At 45.3% G+C, this 19876-nt stretch overlaps 1 protein-coding gene across 28 annotated transcripts in view; it reads left to right on the top strand.

Moving 5' to 3' along the window:
• The window catches only part of SMCO4 (single-pass membrane protein with coiled-coil domains 4), a 79737-nt gene that overhangs the window by 15582 nt on the left and 44279 nt on the right, over window positions 1-19876 (top strand). For 3 of the 28 annotated variants that reach the window (XM_042238398.1, XM_060404218.1, XM_060404213.1), the window contains exon 3: window positions 9764-9921. The exons of 22 other annotated variants lie outside the window; for them this stretch is intronic. The gene's annotated coding sequence lies outside the window, so the exon portion shown is untranslated. Of the gene's footprint in view, window positions 1-83; window positions 201-9763; window positions 9922-10169; window positions 18596-19876 lie in introns of those variants that run through there. 3 more of the 28 variants (XM_042238404.2, XM_060404215.1, XR_009597911.1) reach the window with 2 other exon arrangements.

Here is a 19876-nt window from a genome sequence, read left to right on the forward strand (position 1 = left end):
TTCTCTTCCCTAATCTTGAGGAGCCAAGCGTGGGAGTGGGTGGGACCTGGAAGACTTGCTGGCGAGGCAGTGGTGGTGAATGCAGTGCTTGCTTCTCACCGCACCAAGACGCTGTGAAATATCACGATAAAGAAGACAGGGTCCCGAGGAGCCCATTGTGTCCTGGAGAAGGTACAGATACTCCAGAAACAACTGTGAAGGTGAGGGATAGGTAGCTTGAAAAGGGACTGTCAAGAGAGGTCCTTTTGTTTAAATGAATGAAAATACATCATGAGAGCTGGTCAGAGGGGTGCACTGTCATGACTTTGAGACTCTTTGCTTTTTAACAACTGTTTGAATCAGCTGTTTCTAAGCTAAGGTTTCTGTCTGGCCCCTCCCAAGGTAATTTCTCAAGCCATCACTGTTTTAGTGCATGTTTTGAATTACAGGAAAACTGGGGTGCTGTGCAGGGCCCTGCGGAAGTCAGCGGACCCGCCCACCCCCCTGGGTCTAGCGTTGGGAATGGTACTGGAAGACTAAGTAGGTCACAGAGATCTATTTTGAACTGAGTGTGGCTGGGCTGCCTGGACGTTTAATTTCCGGATCAAATATTGTTGGGCTTGTTTGCCCAGGAGGTTGGCAGCGAGCACACTCTGGTGGGTCGTGTGGTATATTTATAAAGTGTGAAGAGTCTGGAGGTAAGGAGACCTGCCAGCCATTTCTCATCTGGTAGGGGCGCCGGTGATGGAGAGGTTTCAGAATCCTTCCAGAAGGCGGGGGAGTATAGTTTTCCCCACCCCGCAGCCTTGATTTTTCTGAAAATGGTCAGTCCTCATTAACTTCCTGAAATCTTTTTCTTTTAAAGAATGAGATCTAGTTATTACCCAGGGCTGGGTGGCTTCTGCTTATGTTAGTAAGAGTGGCTGGTTGCTGATCAAGTCTTTTAGGTGTATTGTTTTATTTACTCCTCACAACAACTTTGGAAATGCGAAATTACTGTCCCTGTTTTGTAAGACAAGAATCAGCTGTTGCCAACAGACCTGGTGTGTAAGTAGCAGCGCCAGAGATTTGAACCCAGGTCTTTCTGTTTTAGTTTCGTTAAAACCTTTAATTTTGTACTGGAGCATGGCTGATTAGCAGTGCTCTGATAGTTTCAGGTGCACAGCAGCCCAGCCACAGTTGTGCATGTATCCATTCTCCCCCAGGCTCCTTCCCGTTCCCGCTGCCGCATAACACTGAGCAGAGGAACCAGGTCCGTCTGCCCAGTGTGGCCTCTTGCTTCACTCCGCATGCTCTTGGGAGCCCATCTGGGAGTGGGGAGTCGGGTAGCGGCTCCTGGGCCTGTTTGGAGGCAGGAGTGACCTGCCCCCGGAGGGGAACAGGTGTGGGCACTGGGGCACTGGCCTCCCGACTCAGACATTCTGTGTGCAAATAGAGCCAAATTTCAGGCGAGCTCTCTGATCTGATGGACCACAGAATCATGGGAATTTTGCTCTTTGTTGGCGTTTTCTCCCCTTTCCCTCTTTTTTCTGTAGGTGTTCTTGCCTAAGGCCTTGGGTGAGTGCGGTGGGGCGGTGAGGTCCATGAAGAGACGCAGGTGGTGATGGAGTCCTCTCCACTCACTCCTCGGGATGCAGGGCCTGTCTGCCTGGACATCCTTCTGTCCTCAGGACTCTGCTTTCCCTGCATTATTGGGGAGTAAACACAAGCTTTCGGGTGTGTGTTTGCCCGTCTCTGCAGTTCTTCCCTCTGAGCCTCTTGCGGAGCCCCGGCAGTCAGCCTGCTGCGCATGGTGTCTGCGACGCGGGCGTGCAGCACTTCTCAGGCGCTGTGCACAGGCTTGCCTCACAGTGAGCCACCGTTGACCTCAGCTCACAGACCGGTACTTTTTCTTTTCTTTTTTTATAAATTTTATTTGTTTGTTTACTGAGTGCACTCAGCCTCTGTTGCTGCGTGTGGCCTTCCTCGAGCTGCAGAGCTCTGGGGCTGCTCTCCAGGGGCAGCGGCCGTGGCTTCTCTTTTCTGGTTGCAGAGCACAGGCTCAGTAGTTGAGGCACACAGCTTAGTTGCTCCACAGCATGAAGAATCTTCCCAGACTGGGACTGAACCCGTGTCCCCTGTATCGGCAGGCAGATTTTTTTTAAAATTTATTATTATTATTATTTTTACGTTACAATCTTGTATTGGTTTTGCCACACATCAACATGAATCCACCACGGGTGTACATGTGTTCCCAATCCTTAACCCACCTCTGACCTACCCCCTGACACCATTCCTCCTGGTCATCCCAGTGCACCAGCCCCAAGCATCCTGCACCCTGCATCAAACCTAGACTGATGATTCGTTTCTTATATGATATTATACATGTTTCAATGCCATTCTCCCAAATCATCTCACCCTCTCCCTCTCCCACAGAGACCAAAAGACTGTTCTATACATCTGTGTCTCGTTTGCTGTCTCACATACAGGGTTATCGTTACCATCTTCCTAAATTCCATGTATATGTGTTAGTATACGTTAGTATGCGTTAGTATTGGTGTTTTTCTTTCTGGCTTACTTCACTCTCTATAATCGGCTCCAGTTTCATCCACCTCATTAGAACTGATTCAAATGTATTGTTTTTAATGGCTGAGTAATACTCCATTGTGTATATGTACCATGGCTTTCTTCTCCATTCATCTGCTGATGGACATCTAGGCTGCTTCCATGTCCTGGCAATTATAAACAGTGCTGTGATGAACACTGGGGTACATGTCTCTTTCAATTCTGGATTCTTTGGTGTGTATGCCCAGCAGTGGGATTGCTGGGTCATAAGGTAGTTCTAGTTCCAGTTTTTTAAAGAATCTCCACACTGTTCTCCATAGTGGCTGTACTAGTTTGCATTCCCACCAACAGTGTAAGAGGGTTCCTTTTCTCCACACCCTCTCCAGCATTTATTGCTTGTAGACTTTTGGATCACTGCCATTCTGACTGGCATGAAATGGTACCTCATTGTGATTTTGATTTGCATTTCTCTGATAATGAGTGATGTTGAGCATCTTTCCATGTGTTTATTAGCCATCTGTATGTCTTCTTTGGAGAAATGTCTATTTAGTTCTTTGGCCCATTTTTGATTGGGTCGTTTATTTTCTGGAATTGAGCTGCAGGTGTTGCTTGTATATTTTTGAGATTGGTTGTTTGTCAGTTGCTTCATTTGCTATTATTTTCTCCCATTCCAAAGGCTTTCTTTTGACTTTGCTTATAGTTTCCTTTGTTGTGCAGAAGCTTTTAATTTTAATTAGGTCCCATTTGTTTATTTTTGCTTTTATTTCTAGTATTCTGGGAGGTGGATCATAGAGGATCCTGCTGTGATTTATGTTGGAGACTATTTTGCCTATGTTCTCCTCTGGGAGTTTTATAGTTTGTGGTCTTGTGTTTAGATCTTTAATCCATTTTGAGTTTATTTTTGTGTATGGAGTTAGAAAGTGATCTAGTTTCATTCTTTTACAAGTGATTGACCGTTTTTCCCAGCACCATTTGTTAAAGAGATTGTCTTTAATCCATTTATATTCTTGCCTCCTTTGTCAAAGATAAGGTGTCCATAGGTATGTGGATTTATCTCTGGGCTTTCTATTTTGTTCCATTGATCTGTATTTCTGTCTTTGTGCCAGTACCATACTGTCTTGATGACTGTGGCTTTGTAGTAGAGCCTGAAGTCAGGCGGGTTGATTCCTCCAGTTTCATTTTTCTTTCTCAAGATTGCTTTGGCTATTCGAGGTTTTTGTATTTCCATACAAATTGTGAAATTATTTGTTCTAGCTCTGTGAAAATACTGCTGGTAGCTTGATAGGGATTGCATTGAATCTATAGATTGCTTTGGGTAGTATACTCATTTTCACTAGATTGATTCTTCCGATCCATGAACATGGTATATTTCTCCATCTATTAGTGTCCTCTTGATTTCTTTCATCAGTGTTTTATAGTTTTCTATATCTAGGTCTTTAGATCCTTTAGATAAATATATTCCTAACTATTTTATTCTTTTTGTTGCAATGGTGAATGGAATTCTTTCCTTAATTTCTTTTCTACTTTCTCATTATTATTGTATAGGAATGCAAGGGATTCTGTGTGTTGATTTTATATCCTGAAACTTTACTATATTCATTGATTAGTTCTAGTAATTTTCTTGTGGAGTCTTATTTTTCTGATTCCTTTATTTCTTTTTCTGCTCTGATTGCTCTGGCCAAAACTTCCAGAATAAGTTGAATAGTAGTGTTGAGAGTGGGCACCCTTGTCTTGTTCCTGACTTTAGGGGAAATGCTTTCAATTTTTCTTTTTTTTTTTCTCTTTTTTTAAATTTTTTATTTTTTTAATTTTAAAACCTTTAATTCTTACATGCGTTCCCAAACATGACCCCTCCTCCCACCTCCCTCTCCACAACATCTCTCTGGGTCATCCCCATGCACCAGCCCCAAGCATGCTGCATCCTACGTCAGACATGGACTGGCGATTCAATTCTACATGATAGTATACATGTTAGAATTCCATTCTCCCAAATCATCCCACCCTCTCCCTCTCCCTCTGAGTCCAAAAGTCCGTTATACACATCTGTGTCTTTTTCCTGTCTTGCATACAGGGTCGTCATTGCCATCTTCCTAAATTCCATATATATGTGTTAGTATACTGTATTGGTGTTTTTCTTTCTGGCTTACTTCACTCTGTATAATCGGCTCCAGTTTCATCCATCTCATCAGAACTGATTCAAATGAATTCTTTTTAACGGCTGAGTAATACTCCATTGTGTATATGTACCACAGCTTTCTTATCCATTCATCTGCTGATGGACATCTAGGTTGTTTCCATGTCCTGGCTATTATAAACAGTGCTGCGATGAACATTGGGGTACATGTCTCTTTCCATTCTGGTTTCCTCGGTGTGTATGCCCAGCAGTGGGATTGCTGGGTCATAAGGTAGTTCTATTTGCAATTAGTGGCTGTACTAGTTTGCATTCCCACCAACAGTGTAGGAGGGTTCCTTTTCTCCACCCTCCAGCATTTATTGCTTGCAGATTTTTGGATCGCAGCCATTCTGACTGGTGTGAAGTGGTACCTCATTGTGGTTTTGATTTGCATTTCTAATAATGAGTGATGTTGAGCATCTTTTCATGTGTTTGTTAGCCATCCGTATGTCTTCTTTGGAGAAATGTCTATTTAGTTCTTTGGCCCATTTTTGATTGGGTCGTTTATTTTCTGGAGTTGAGCTGCATAAGTTGCTTGTATATTTTTGAGATTAGTTGTTTGTCAGTTGCTTCATTTGCTATTATTTTCTCCCATTCAGAAGGCTATCTTTTCACCTTGCTTATATTTTCCTTTGTTGTGCAGAAGCTTTTAATTTTAATTAGGTCCCATTTGTTTATTTTTGCTTTTATTTCTAGTATTCTGGGAGGTGGATCATAGAGGATCCTGCTGTGATTTATGTCTGAGAGTGTTTTGCCTATATTCTCCTCTAGGAGTTTTATAGTTTCTGGTCTTACATTTAGATCTTTAATCCATTTTGAGTTTATTTTTGTGTACGGTGTTAGAAAGTGATCTAGTTTCATTCTTTTACAAGTGGTTGACCAGTTTTCCAGCACCACTTGTTAAAGAGATTGTCTTTACTCCATTGTATATTCTTGCCTCCTTTGTCAAAGATAAGGTGTCCATATGTGTGGATTTATCTCTGGGCTTTCTATTTTGTTCCATTGATCTATATGTCTGTCTTTGTGCCAGTACCATACTGTCTTGATGACTGTGGCTTTGTAGTAGAGCCTGAAGTCAGGCAAGTTGATTCCTCCCGTTCCATTCTTCTTTCTCAAGATTGCTTTGGCTATTCGAGGTTTTTGTATTTCCATACAAATCTTGAAATTATTTGTTCTAGTTCTGTGAAAATGTGGCTGGTAGCTTGACAGGGATTGCATTGAATTTGTAAATTGCTTTGGGTAGTATACTCATTTTCACTATATTGATTCTTCCGATCCATGAACATGGTATATTTCTCCATCTATTAGTGTTCTCTTTGATTTCTTTCATCAGTGTTTTATAGTTTTCTATATATAGGTCTTTAGTTTCTTTAGGTAGATATATTCCTAAGTATTTTATTCTTTTCATTGCAATGGTGAATGGAATTGTTTCCTTAATTTCTTTTCTACTTTCTCATTATTCGTGTATAGGAATGCAAGGGATTTCTGTGTGTTGATTTTATATCCTGCAACTTTACTATATTCATTGATTAGCTCTAGTAATTTTCTGGTGGAGTCTTTAGGGTTTTCCATGTAGAGGATCATGTCATCTGCAAACAGTGAGAGTTTTACTTCTTTTCCAATTTTGAACTATGTTGAATAGTAGTGGTGAAAGTGGACACCCTTGTCTTGTTCCTGACTTTAGGGAAATGCTTTCAATTTTCACCATTGAGGATAATGTTTGCTGTGGGTTTGTCATATATAGCTTTTATTATGTTGAGGTATGTTCCTTCTATTCCTGCTTTCTGGAGAGTTTTAATCATAAATGGATGTTGAATTTTGTCAAAGGCCTTCTCTGCATCTATTGAGATAATCATATGGTTTTTATTTTTCAATTTGTTAATGTGGTGAATTACATTGATTGATTTGCGGATATTGAAGAATCCTTGCATCCCTGGGATAAAGCCCACTTGGTCATGGTGTATGATCTTTTTAATGTGTTGTTGGATTCTGATTGCTAGAATTTTGTTGAGGATTTTTGCATCTATGTTCATCAGTGATATTGGCCTGTAGTTTTTGTCAGGTTTTGGTATTAGGGTGATGGTGGCCTCATAGAATGAGTTTGGAAGTTTACCTTCCTCTGCATTTTTCTGGAAGAGTTTGAGTAGGATAGGTGTTAGCTCTTCTCTAAATTTTTGGTAGAATTCAGCTGTGAAGCCGTTTGGACCTGGGCTTTTGTTTGCTGGAAGATTTCTGTTTACACTTTCAATTTCCGTGCTTGTGATGGGCCTGTTAAGATTGTCTATTTCTTCCTGGTTCAGTTTTGGAAAGTTGTACTTTTCTAAGAATTTGTTCATTTCTTCCACGTTGTCCATTTTATTGGCATATAATTGCTGATAGTAGTCTCTTATGATCCATTGTATTTCTGTGTTGTCTGTTGTGATCTCTCCATTTTCATTTCTAATGTTATTGATTTGATTTTTCTCCTTTGTTTCTTGATGAGTCTGGCTAATGGTTTGTCAATTTTATTTATCCTTTCAAAGAACCAGCTTTTGGCTTTGTTGATTTTTGCTGTGGTCTCTTTTGTTTCTTTTGCATTTATTTCTGCCCTAATTTTTAAGATTTCTTTCCTTCTACTAACCCTGGGGTTCTCCAGTTCTTCCTTTTCTAGTTGCTTTAGGTGTAGAGTTAGGTTATTTATTTGACTTTTTTCTTGTTTCTTGAGGTATGCCTGTATTGCTATGAACTTTCCCCTTAGCACTGCTTTTACAGTGTCCCATAGGTTTTGGGTTGTTGTGTTTTCATTTTCATTTGTTTCTATGCATATTTTGGTTTCTTTTTGATTTCTTCTGTGATTTGTTGGTTATTCAGAAGTGTGTTGTTCAGCTTCCATATGTTGGAATTTTTAATAGTTTTTCTTCTGTAATTGAGATCTAATCTTACTGCATTATGGTCAGAAAAGATGCTTGGAATGATTTCCGTTTTTTTGAATTTACCAAGGTAGATTTATGGCCCAGGATGTGATCTATCCTGGAGAGGTTTCCATGTGCACTTGAGAAAAGGTGAAATTCATTGTTTAGGGGTGAAATGTCCTATATATATCAATTAGGTCTAACTGGTCTATTGTATCATTTAAAGTTTGTGTTTCTTTGTTAATTTTCTGTTTAGTTGATCTATCCATAAGTGTGAGTGGGATATTAAGTTCAATTCAGTTGCTCAGTTGTGTCCAATTCTTTGCAACCCCATGAATCGCAGCACACCAGGCCTCCCTGTCCATCACCATCTCCCAGAGTTCACTCAGACTCAGTCCATTGAGTCCATGATGCCATCCAGCTATCTCATCCTCTGTCGTCCCCTTCTCCTCCTGCCCCCAATCCCTCCCAGCATCAGAGTCTTTTCCAATGAGTCAACTCTTCCCATGAGGTGGCCAAAGTACTGGAGTTTCAGCTTTAGCATCATTCCTTCCAAAGAAATCCCAGGGCTGATCTCCTTCAGAATGGACTGGTTGGATCTCCTTGCAGTCCAAGGGACTCTCAAGAGTCTTCTCCAACACCATAGTTCAAAAGTAAAGTCTCCCACTATTATTGTGTTACTGTTAATTTCCGCTTTCATATTTGTTAGCATTGGTCTTACATATTGCAGTGCTCCTATGTTGGGTGCATATATATTTATAATTGTTATATCTTCTTCTTGGATTGATCCTTTGATCATTATGTAGTGTCCTTCTTTGTCTCTTTTCGCAGCCTTTGTTTTAAAGCCTATTTTATCTGATATGAGTATTGCTACTCCTGCTTTCTTTTAGTCTCTATTTGCATGGAATATCTTTTTCCAGCCCTTCACTTTCAGTCTGTATGTGTCCCTTGTTTTGAGGTGGGTCTCTTATAGACAACATATATAGGGGTCTTGTTTTTGTATCCATTCAGCCAGTCTTTGTCTTTTGGTTGGGGCATTCAACCCATTTACGTTTAAGGTAATTACTGATAAGTATGATCCCGTTGCTGTTTACTTTATTGTTTTGGGTTTGGGTTTATACACTGTTTTTGTGTTTCCTATCTAGAGAGTATCCTTTGGCATTTGGTGGAGAGCTGGTTTCATGGTGCTGAATTCTCTCAGCTTTTGCTTGTCTGTAAAGCTTTTGATTTCTCCTTCATATTTGAATGAGATCCTTGCTGGGTACAGTAATCTGGGCTGTAGGTTATTTTCTTTCATCACTTTAAGTATGTCTTGCCATTTCCTCCTGGCCTGAAGAGTTTCTATTGAAAGATCAGCTGTTATCCTTATGGGAATCCCCTTGTGTGTTATTTGTTGTTTTTCCCTTGCTGCTTTTAATATTTGTTCTTTGTGTTTGATCTTTGTTAATTTGGTTAATATATGTCTTGGGGTGTTCTGCCTTGGGTTTATCCTGTTTGGGACTCTCTGGGTTTCTTGGACTTGGGTGATTATTTCCTTCCCCATTTTAGGGAAGTTTTCAACTATTATCTTCTCAAGGATTTTCTCATGGTCTTTCTTTTTGTCTTCTTCTTCTGGGACTCCTATGATTCGAATATTGGAGTGTTTCATATTGTCCTGGAGGTCTCTGAGATTGTCCTCATTTCTCTTAATTCGTTTTTCTTTTTTCCTCTCTGATTCATTTATTTCTACCATTCTATCTTCCACTTCACTAATCCTATCTTCTGGCAGGCAGATTTTTAGCCACTGGATCACCAGGGACATCCCCGGATGGGTTCTCAGGGGACGTCACAAACCTGAGACTTTAGGTAGCGTACTGCGTAGGCTTCTCTGATGTTTCAGACAAAATATCAGCAGGGGTATAAACTGAAACTCAGTCGTCTTCTGAGAATGAACGTGTGTCCCCTTCGTGTGCTGCCCCCACTGGCAAGGACACCGTGGGGCCTGGGGGCTGCGTGTGGGCCCATCTGAGTGTCCCTCCCAGTCACCTCCTGGCTTTTTACTCAACCTCTGTGTCTGTGATCCCTAAGCTGGGCATCATTATAATATCTGAAGGAGCTGAGTAGATGTAAACAAGACAGCATACATGAAATTGCTTGGAACTCAATGAACAGGTTACTACTTTGTCTTTATTTTAAGCCAGCATGACTTGGAGAGATCACAGACCTTTAACTCGGGTGCAGAGGCCTGAGACGCTCCCACCGCCCCGAGAGCCTTAGTGACTGACCTCCCCGGTACACTCCCTTCTCCAAAGTGAGAGAGAGAGGACGGAGCATAAAGAGTCCTGCTTTAGCCAGGTATTTTCTAAGGTTGTTGGTTTGGGAGCTGGGTAGCTGACATTTGCTTCATTTGCTGGGACCAGAGCTCTAAGGGTGTCCTTGTTAACCACATGGCCACTCTCAAGTGCCCAGGCCCATTTCTTCATTTAAAAAATGAAGAAATGCCAAAATAGGATGTTGGAAACAGGTGTTTTTTTCCTAATTGAAGTGTGATATTTTGGGCTTCCCTGGTGGCTCAGACGGTAAAGAATCTGCCTGCATTGCAGGAGACCTGGTTTTGATCCCTGGGTTGGGAAGATCTCCTAGAGAAGGGCATGGCAACACACTCCAGTATTCTTGCCTGGAGAATCCCTGGGTACAGAGGAGCTTGGCGGCTACAGTCCATGGGGTTGCAGCGTCAGACGCAACTAAGCACATCACACCACGGTAGGTTCACAGTGCGGTTTTAGTTTCAAGTGTGCAGCCAAGTGATTCAGTTATAGACATGCATACATACATATATACATACAGCTGAAGATGCTGAATGTAGCTCCCTGTGATACACAGTCCCTGTGGGTTATCTAGTTTATGTATAGCAGTCTCTTTGTGCTCATCACAAGCGCCTGATCTATCTCTTCCTCCTCCCCTTTCCTCTTTGGTAACCATAAGTTTTATTTGCAGTGTCTGTTTCTGTTTTGTAAATAAATTTGTGTGTGTGACTTTTAGATTCTGCATATAAGTGCTATCACATGGTATTTGTCCTTCTTTGTGTGACTTACTTCACTTGGGGTAATCTCTGGGTTCATCCATGTTGCTGCAGCTGACATCATTTCATCCTTTTTTTATGGCTGAGTAATATTCCTTTGTGTATATATAATCCATCTTCTTATCCCTTCATCTGTCATGTTGCTTCCATGTCTTGGCTGTGTAAACAGTGCCACTATGAATGGTGGGGTGCATGTATCTTTACAGTTTCCATTTTTCTGGATATATGCCCAGCAGTGGGATTGCTGGGCCATGTGGTAACCCTCTTTTAGATTTTTAACGGATTTTCATACTGAGAAACAGGCATTTCAAGTATGCACATTGGACACATGAATACTTTTAGTACACACATATACAGTGGCTTTATAATCTTAAGATGACTTTTAAAGTCTAACTTGGAGGCCTCTGGCCTCACCTTTCAGAAGACCTACTTAAGCATCCAGCAGATTCAGTCTTATTTTTGACTGCCTCATGGAAGGCCTTTCATCCTGCTCACCCTTCCTTCCTCTTGTAATTTTGATTCTGGACAAATATAGAGCAAGTTCCAGAGGAACTGGAAAGGCAATCAGTGATTTACCATCTTTCGAGCTTCCAGTCTTGTGATGTTTGTCATGTGATGTTGAACAGGTGACCTCACTTCCAGCCTCAGGGCGCTTACAGTCCCATCAGGGAGGCAGCGCTGGAGCTGTGACCGTCCTGCTTGCTGCTGCTGTAGCAATATCCAAGGACGGGCTTCCCTGGTGGCTTGGTAACGAATCTGCCTGCAATGCCGGAGATGTGGGTTCGATCCCTGGGCCGGGAAGATCCCCTGGAACAAGAAGTGGCAGCCCACTCCAGTGTTCTTGCCTGGGGAATCCCATGGACAGAGGAGCTTAGTGGGCTACAGTCCATGGGGTTCACAAAGAGTCGCACACAACTCAGTGACTGAACACCAGCAAGAGCAGGCAAGGATGCTTTTCTTCCGGGCTTGAGACTTGGCTTGGAGGCGGTAGTTTCTGATTCTTAATGCATTAGCAATTTGTGAGCTGTGGTGTTTTTTCCTACTAAAAAAAGTCAGCTAGGATTTAGGAGTGGGCCTTCCAGCATGAGCTGCGTTCTCCCGGGATGCCTGGTTTTCAGTTACACTGCCTGGCCCAGTGGATTATACAGTCACCTGTTTACCTGTCCATCTGCCCAGCTTGAGGGCGCGCTCCGAGGGCAGGCGCCTGGCCGAGGCCCCATCGTAGCTTAGGTACCTCACGTGTCATGCTTCCTGTAGAAAACAGACCTTTCCTCCCTGAGAGGTGAGGTCTGAAGGCGGCCCTCGTTGCGGTGGAGGGGCGCAGGCCAGTCTGCAGCTGCAGAGCTGTCTGCAACCACTTGGGGGCGTCAGGCGCTGTGTGGTGGAGGCCGGGGTCGGGGTCCGGGCCTGTCCCGCAGGCTAGGCTTGGCCCCCTCCCGCCCGTGTCCTAGGCCTCCTGAACATCGGGGACCAGCTCCCGGGCAGGTGGCCTGCGACAAGCTTGGGGGTGAGTGGCGTTGGCTCCCAGTTTACAGGCCAGAGTCTGGAGGACTTGGGCAGCGTTTGGGTGCGGGTCAGAGGACTCCAGGTGCAGAACCTCAGCCAGCCCGGTCACTGCTGAGTCCGCCCCCAGGAGGTGTGCAGCCGTGCGCATTGGAGTGACCTGGCAGCCTAAGAAACTTAAGCTGGATGTCAGGGCCAGCTTCCTGATTGTTTTTTGCTGTTTTATTTATTTATTTTTAAAATTAGAGCTAAAATAGGGCATTCTGGAGCAGGGCTTTTCAAGCTATCATCCAGAATCTACAGTCACAGAGTCAATTTAGTAGGTTGACACATTGAAAAAAAAAAAAGGGCTTCCCTGGCGGTATAGTGGTTAAGACTTCACTCCCGACGCAGTGGGCAGAGGTTCGACCCTGGTTATGGAACTAAGATCCTGCATGAACCGTGTGTGTGGTGCAGCAAAAAATAGCAAAGGGACCTAAGAGTATGGGATTAAGAGATACAGACTACTGTGTATAAAATTAATAAGCAACAAGGGTATATTGTGGAGTTTCCCTGATAGCTTAGCAGTAAAGAATCCGCCTGCAGTGCAGGAGACACAGGAGACAGGGGTTGGATCACTGGGTCAGGAAGACCCCCTGGAGGAAGGCCTGGCAACCCACTCCAGTGTTCTTGCCTGGAGAATCCCGTGGACAGAGGAGCCTGGCGGGCAACAATCCATAGGATTGCAAAGAGTCCCACACAGCTGAGCGGCTGAACACACAAGGATATATACAGCACAGAAATATACCCAATATTTTATAATAATTTTCAATGGAATATAATTTATTTAAGTATTGAATCATTATGTTGTACACCTGAAATGACTGTAATATTGTAAACCAACTATACTCGAATTAAAGGGAAAGGAAAGAGGGTTAGGAAGTGTCAGTGCGTCACACACTCAGGCTCTGTGTGTGTGCGTGTGTCCCAGATGACGATGGAAATACTTTGCTGACCGGAAATGCCCTAGAGATACAGGGGTTTGTTTAGATCTCTCTAGCTTAGACGGTTGAGTTCTTCAGGGCAGAGATGTTTTCTCTTCCTTTTATGCTCCCTTTATCCAGCTGGTTTGTCTGGGAGAACCGCTAGCGTTTTCCCTTCAGACTGGAAGTGAGAACCTGCCCTGCACTGTCTGAGGAGACGGCAGTGGGGCCTTCCTGGGCTTTGTGCATGGGGGGAGGGAGAGCCCCGCGGGGTGAGGGGGCCGAGGGCTGGGCGCTCACGTCTGAGGGACCTGGGTTGTGCGTGTGTGTGCAGCGTCTGGGTGTGCGGCCCTGGGCAGCTCCTTTAGCCGTGCTGAGCTTCTTGTCTCTGTCTTTAAAGCTGGCCGTAAGAGGGGCACCTCCTGCAGAGTGTGGGGGTTGTGAAAGGAGAGAGCTTGAGCGCAGGGCCTTCGCACACCACTGGGCCTCTGATCGTGTGCAGGAAGCCTTCTCTGCTGCCCTCGTCTTTGTGATGCACGTTGAGGATTGTGACTCACGTGGGGCCTGCGGCAGGTGGCCCTCGTGGAGCTGCAGTTCTGGGACGGGTGTAGATCGTGGAGGGACCGGAAGCCCGAGTGTGCGGGGAAAGGTTGTGCAGGGAAAGGCCGTGGTATTGCACTGGGCCAGGTGTCTGCAGGGAGACGGTCTGGTTCTGCAGCTTACAGAGCGAAGCATCTCCATGTACGATGAGATGGCACTCTCACTGTGGTATCTGAGAAGGTAAATGGCATTTCTTACAAAAGTCAGATGCTTTTTAATCAAAAAACATCAGTTTCATTTAATGTCATTTTTTATATTTTGACAATTTTCAAAAATAACTGTTTTTTAAAACTAAACGTAGGCATGCTTACGATTAAACTGGTGATTCTGTGATGTTTTTAGTAGAAGTGCCAAGATCTGGTAAACACTGATTTCTGAAATCAACCGGGCCTGGCAGCACCACTATCCAGTCACAATTAACTCTGTGAAAATAAATATGCAACTTGTTGAAAGTGCAAGATGCCAGACAGAATCCCAAAGGGACATGTTTTGGCTCCAGCCTCTAATTTCTCAGGTCTGAGTCTAATCAGTTCTGTTGTCTGGGCTGGAGAGTCTTAAGCCGTCTCACCAAAGTTAAAATATTGTTGTTCTTTATATCTCTTAGTGCAGGTTGTTGTTGTTGTTTTTTAAATCTTGAAGGGCAAGGTGACAGACAATAAAAACTACCCAGTGATAAGAAGTTTCTGGTGTACATTTAAGTTAAAAATGTGACTTCCTCCCTTGTTTGGAGGCAGTCAGATACTAATATAAGGGTCAAGAGCATGGATTTCAGCTAGACCTAGGTTTCCATCCTTCATGTGCTGCTTTTTTCCCCTCTTATTTTTCCTAGCTGTCCTGAGGCATAATTAACAAATAAAAAGTGTATATTTTTAAGGAGTACCACGAGGTGATTTGATGTACATACACATTGTGAAAAGATTATCGCAATCAAGTAAATTAACACGTGTCACCTCACATAGTCACCACTGCTGTTGTGTGTGGTAAGAACACTGCGGATCTACGCTTGTAGCAAATTAGGCTTTGGGTATTACTAACTGTAGACTCCATGTTGCACATTACACCCTGGAATGTATTCATCTCATAGCTGAGTGTTTGTTCTCTCTGACCATCATCTCCCCACCCCCCACCCCAGCTACCACCATTCTGCTCTGCTTCTCTATGGGTTTTGACTGTTTTAGATTCCACATGTCGGTGAGATCGTGCTGTGTTTTATCTGCTTTTCTGTGTCAGGTTTCTTTCACTTGGCACAATGCTTTCCAGGTTCATCCATGCTGTTGCACACCTCCCTTCTCCCAAGCTGTGTGACTTTGGGCCGGTAGCTTAACCTCTCTGCACCTCACGTGTGAAATGGGCTAATAACAGTACTGCACGTGCACTAAGCCGCTTCAGTCCTGTCCAGCTCTTTGCGGCCCTGTGGACCGTAGCCCCCTAGGCTCCTCTGTCATGGGATCCTCCAGGCAGGAACACTGGAGTGGGTTGCCATTTCCTCCTCCAGGGGATCTTCACAACCCAGGGTTTACACCAGGGTCTCTCATGTCTCTTGTCTTGGCAGGCGTGTTCTTTGCCACTGGCACCACCTAAGTACTACTACTGCCTTCTAGTTTGCTGAGGATTGATTGCATGGGATAATACATGTAAAGCCCTCATTGTAATGTTTGCTTGTAAATTCTTCAGCACCAGCACCACCATCATCAATACTGTTTAGTGGAAGGCCTTCCAGGAGATCAGGGTTATAGGCCTGGCTTTGCTGTTGTTAACAGTCAGTCCTGGATATGTTGCTGAATCTCTCCAAACCTCACTATTGTTTTCTCTAAAACAAAGGAGGGGCACAGACATCACACACTCCTTCTAGGTCTAATACTCCGCTTTGCAGCCAGGTGTTCCATTTTTTCTCTGGCCTGAGTGATGTGATGCTGGGTGCCAGGAGAATCCCACTTTATCAAGGACCTGTAGCTCTCTGTCCTGATAACCTTTGTTTTTTTCACCTAGATTTTATATTATTCTCAGCGTATGTCTGTTTCCCTTGCCTCTGTCAAATGAGTCTTTGTGCTTTTCTATACTCTTTCCCATGTATTCAGACCATAGGTCTGCCTGGTAGGTGGGAGTTAAGTCCCGACTTTCCAGAGGCTCACACATGAGGGATGTTACAAGTAAGGGCGCGTGTGTGTGTTTGTGTGTATGTGTGCGGGCATGCATGCTCAGTCATGCCCAACACTTGGGACCCTAAGGGCTGTAGCCACAAGGCTCGTCTGTCCCTGGAATTTTCCAGGCAAGAATCAAACCCGTGTCTCTTGCTTCTCCTGCATTGGCAGGAGGATTCTTTACCACTAGCGCCACCCGGGAGGCCCACTTTGCTGTTGGGTTTTAAGTCACGTCCGTGTTTGTCTTTATCACATTCCCCAGTCCAAGCACCGGGTCTGCCTGTATCTGAAGCGACCAGGCAGAGCCACTCGCGAGGAAGGAATTACTCTTTTTGATTCATAAGCTACCTTTTGCTTTGTTTCCGTCCTGGCCTTGATTTTAGCTTGAACTTTAAAGGGCTTGCTAGAGCTAATCTGGGAGTTCTTTTGGCTTTTGCACATGCATCTTCGCTAGACTCTGCTTTGGCCAAAAGCGGGGCTGTGGACTTAACCTCAGGCCACCGCTGGTGTTTCAGGCGTGTCTTTGTGGGGAGCCACGCACAGCGAGCTGACAGAGCTGCTGTTTATGGACCCCCTGCCCCTGAGCGCCGCTGGCGCTCCTGCCTGTCTCCTGGCTCGCCGCCATCCCCGTCACGCTGGTGTTCTGCTTGTGTCAGAAGAGTCGGTTTTGTCATTTGTGGTTAGCTCACTCTGTCTTCAGCGAGCTATTTTCTTCTTCACTTAATTTAAAGGTGTCGACGTGGCCCCTTCTGGTGCAGTCCCTCCGCGTTTCCGTCTTGCCACTGGCTGTCCTGCTAAAGCGTTGGCGGTGATCAGCCGCGTGAAAGCCTGTGAGGCAGGTGCAGAGAGGCTGTGTCTGCGCCCTGGGCCGCTCTCAGCTTGCTCCGAACAACAAGAATTACATATCTTAGCTTTCTCCTGCTAGTGTTCTTAGCCTTTTAAGAAGAAGTGTACTGTTTTGGTTCCTTCTGCCCAGACTTGAGCTTATTGAAAGAAGGGGTGAGACTAGAAAACCTTTTTTTTTAACTTCTTTGATCTCACTGAGGTTTTGCATTTTGCTTGCAGCGTCCTGGCTTTTCTCTGTAGCATTTCCTATTTTCAAGACATGTTAAAGGTTCCTTAAAAGCTAAACAGAGCATTACCATGTTGTTTACTGTTAGTCGCTAAGTTGTGTTAGACTCTTTTGCGACCCCATGGACTGTAGCCCACCAGGATCCTCTGTCCATGGGATTCTCCAGGCAAGAGTACTGGAGTGGGTTTCCACTTCCTTCTCCAGGGGATCTTCCTGACCCAGGGGTCAAACCCGCATCTCTTGCACTGCAGGCAGATTCCTTCTCATCTGAGCCACCAGGGAAGCGCCCAGTAAATACCAGCATTTGTCTCTGGTCTGTGGAGGGAGACAATGAAGTGGGCGCAGCTCAGGAAGAGAAGCAAGATGCTGGAAGCAGAGAAATGGGGGTGATTCCAGTGATCCAGGCTTAGGTCAGACCACTGAGAAAAGGATCAGAAGCTCCCACTCCTTGGATTGCTTCTAGAAGTCATCATAACCCCGCGCAGCCAGTGGAAGCAGCTACAGCAGAGAACATTTGTAAAGCAGCAGCGAGGATGAGAGCTGTGTTTGATGAAGAAGAAGGAACCCCAGGCGGGCTGCAGGGCCCCCGCCCCTCCACTTCCTTCGCTCCCACGGGCCCTGCCTCCTGTGTTGGCCCTTTAGTCTCTTCAGAGAGTTGGGCCCTTGCCTTCATCTTGGTTGACTTGGGTTTGTGTTTCTGATTTCTGCTTCCTTCCTGAGAAGCAGGGCCTTTAGTTGTCACCTGGGCAGAGAGGAATCATGGACCCAAGGAGAGACCTTTCACTCAGCTGTAGGGAGTCAGAAGGGAGCTGGGAGGCAGGCCTGGCTCTCATTGATGAAGAAACATGGTTTCTGTTTCATCCTAGCACAAAACTGTGGTGTGGAGATCTCTGAGTTCAGTTCAGTTCAGTCACTCAGACATGTCCGACTCTCTGCAACCCCATGAACTGCAGCATGCCAGGCTGTCCATCACCAACTCCTGGAGTCCACCCAAACCATGTCCATTGAGTCGGTGATGCCATCCAACCATCTCATCCTCTGTCGTCCCCTTCTCTTCTCGCCTTCAATCTTTCCCAGCATCAGGGTCTTTTCAAACGAGTTTCAGTTCTTCACATCAGGTGGCCACACTATTGGAGTTTCAGCTTCAACATCAGTCCTTCCAGTGAACACCCAGGACTGATCTCCCTCAGGATGGACTGGTTGGATCTCCTTGCAGTCCAAGGGACTCTCAAAAGTCTTCTCCAGCACCACAGTTCAAAAGTGTCAATTCTTCGGAGATCTCTAGTTTTAGAATATTCTGTGGATGTAAACAGGTGCATTGATTTCTCTGAATGCTGTTTGCACTAAGCGTCTTTACTGCACAATTAGCACCTTACTCTACACTGGCTGTTCTTTACTGGTATTGCTTTACAATTTAGTGCCCAAATAATGTCAGCTGTGGTGCAGAATGAGTGAGATTACTGGACTTGGGATCTGAAGAGCAGTGGCTTAGCAGTTATGTGTGCAGGGTTTCTGAATACTTATGATTATGGTGTTATTTCATCTGCCTTAAATAAGCCTTCTTCCTTTGTTGGAGACTGGTGCACCCTTCCTGTTTTTCTGAGGAAGCACTTTTCCTCTGTCGGAACTCGGGACCTGCCAGGAGTGGTTCTTGATTGGTCCCTGCGCTGTAAGTAGACCCTTGACCTACTTGGGCCAGGCAGGGCTCCCCTTGAATCTTTTTTTTTTAGTAAAAGGGAAGAATTTATTATGAAGCCCCAGGTATCTCACTCCAAGGCAGTAATTGCAGTCGTGTGGGCTTCCCTGGTAGCTCAGATGGTAAAGAATCTGCCTGCAGTATGGATGACCTGGGTTCCATCCCTGGGTCAGGAGGATCCCCTGGAGGAGGGCCTGGCAACCCCCTCCAGTATTCTTGTCTGGAGAATCCCCATGGATAGAGGAGCCTGGCGGGCTACAGTCCATGGGGTCACAAAGGGTTGGACGTGACTGAGCAACTAGCACACTAACGGTAGGATGTTAACATGGTTTTCTTTTCCTGCCTCTGTTTATCCGGAGCTGCCAGTGCGGGGCTGTCCTGTACCATCGCAAGCTTGAGGCAGCCTCCTGTGTGGAAATTCCAAGGGGAAAGCATAGCGCTGGTTTTGCCACTTTTGGGCCCCTCAGCCAGGTCAGAGAGATGAAGGGGAGGGCTTCAGACGTGGAGAGGATGTGATGATGGGATGCCTCTGGGGGCCATCCATCCCCCGCTGCCCCCCACCCCGCCCCCGTCCCCCACCCAGCACAGTGCTGGGGAGCAGGGAGGCATTTCCGACTCACCCTGTGGCTTCTGAACTCCAGGCCCCAGAGCCTTTCCGTCAGAGGTGGTGGGCGGGAGTCAGAGGTGGTGGGCGGGGACGCGGGCTCTGCAGTGCCGGCTTCCTGTCTGCAGGGGAGGTCTGGGCCGTCCAGGGCGGGAGGACGCTGCGGTGTGGGGTGGGGGGCGAACTGGGAGCCTTGCTGCCCGGGGCCCTCCTTCTTTCTCCTGTGACCCTGCTGCTCAGAGCACTTTCTTTTGTAGGTTATAACCAGGTCCTGAGTCACAGGAACTGTGACCGCCAGGGACTCACTGGACGTCTCTTAGTCTTGCTTTGTTCTCACCCCACAGTTACTGAGATGATCAGATGAAGTCACGCATGTCCGGGAGTTGGGCAGACTGAAACACAGCAGATGCGGAGGCTGTTGCGCGTTTTGTGACTGTTTTACTAACGACCTGACACTAATAATTTGATTAGTCTGAGCGTAGTTTCTTAGTTTAACTAAACATTCTTTAAAACAACACTTTTTTTAAATTAAAAAAATATATATTTTAGCCATGCTGTGAGGCTTGTGGGATCCTAGTTCCCCAATCAGGGATCAAACCTAGGCCTGGTTCAGTGGAAGCATGGAGTCCTAATCATGACCCTCAGGGAAT

The sequence above is a fragment of the Ovis aries genome, chromosome 21 (genome assembly GCF_016772045.2).
Source record: "Ovis aries strain OAR_USU_Benz2616 breed Rambouillet chromosome 21, ARS-UI_Ramb_v3.0, whole genome shotgun sequence".
Classification (NCBI taxonomy): Eukaryota; Metazoa; Chordata; class Mammalia; order Artiodactyla; family Bovidae; genus Ovis; species Ovis aries.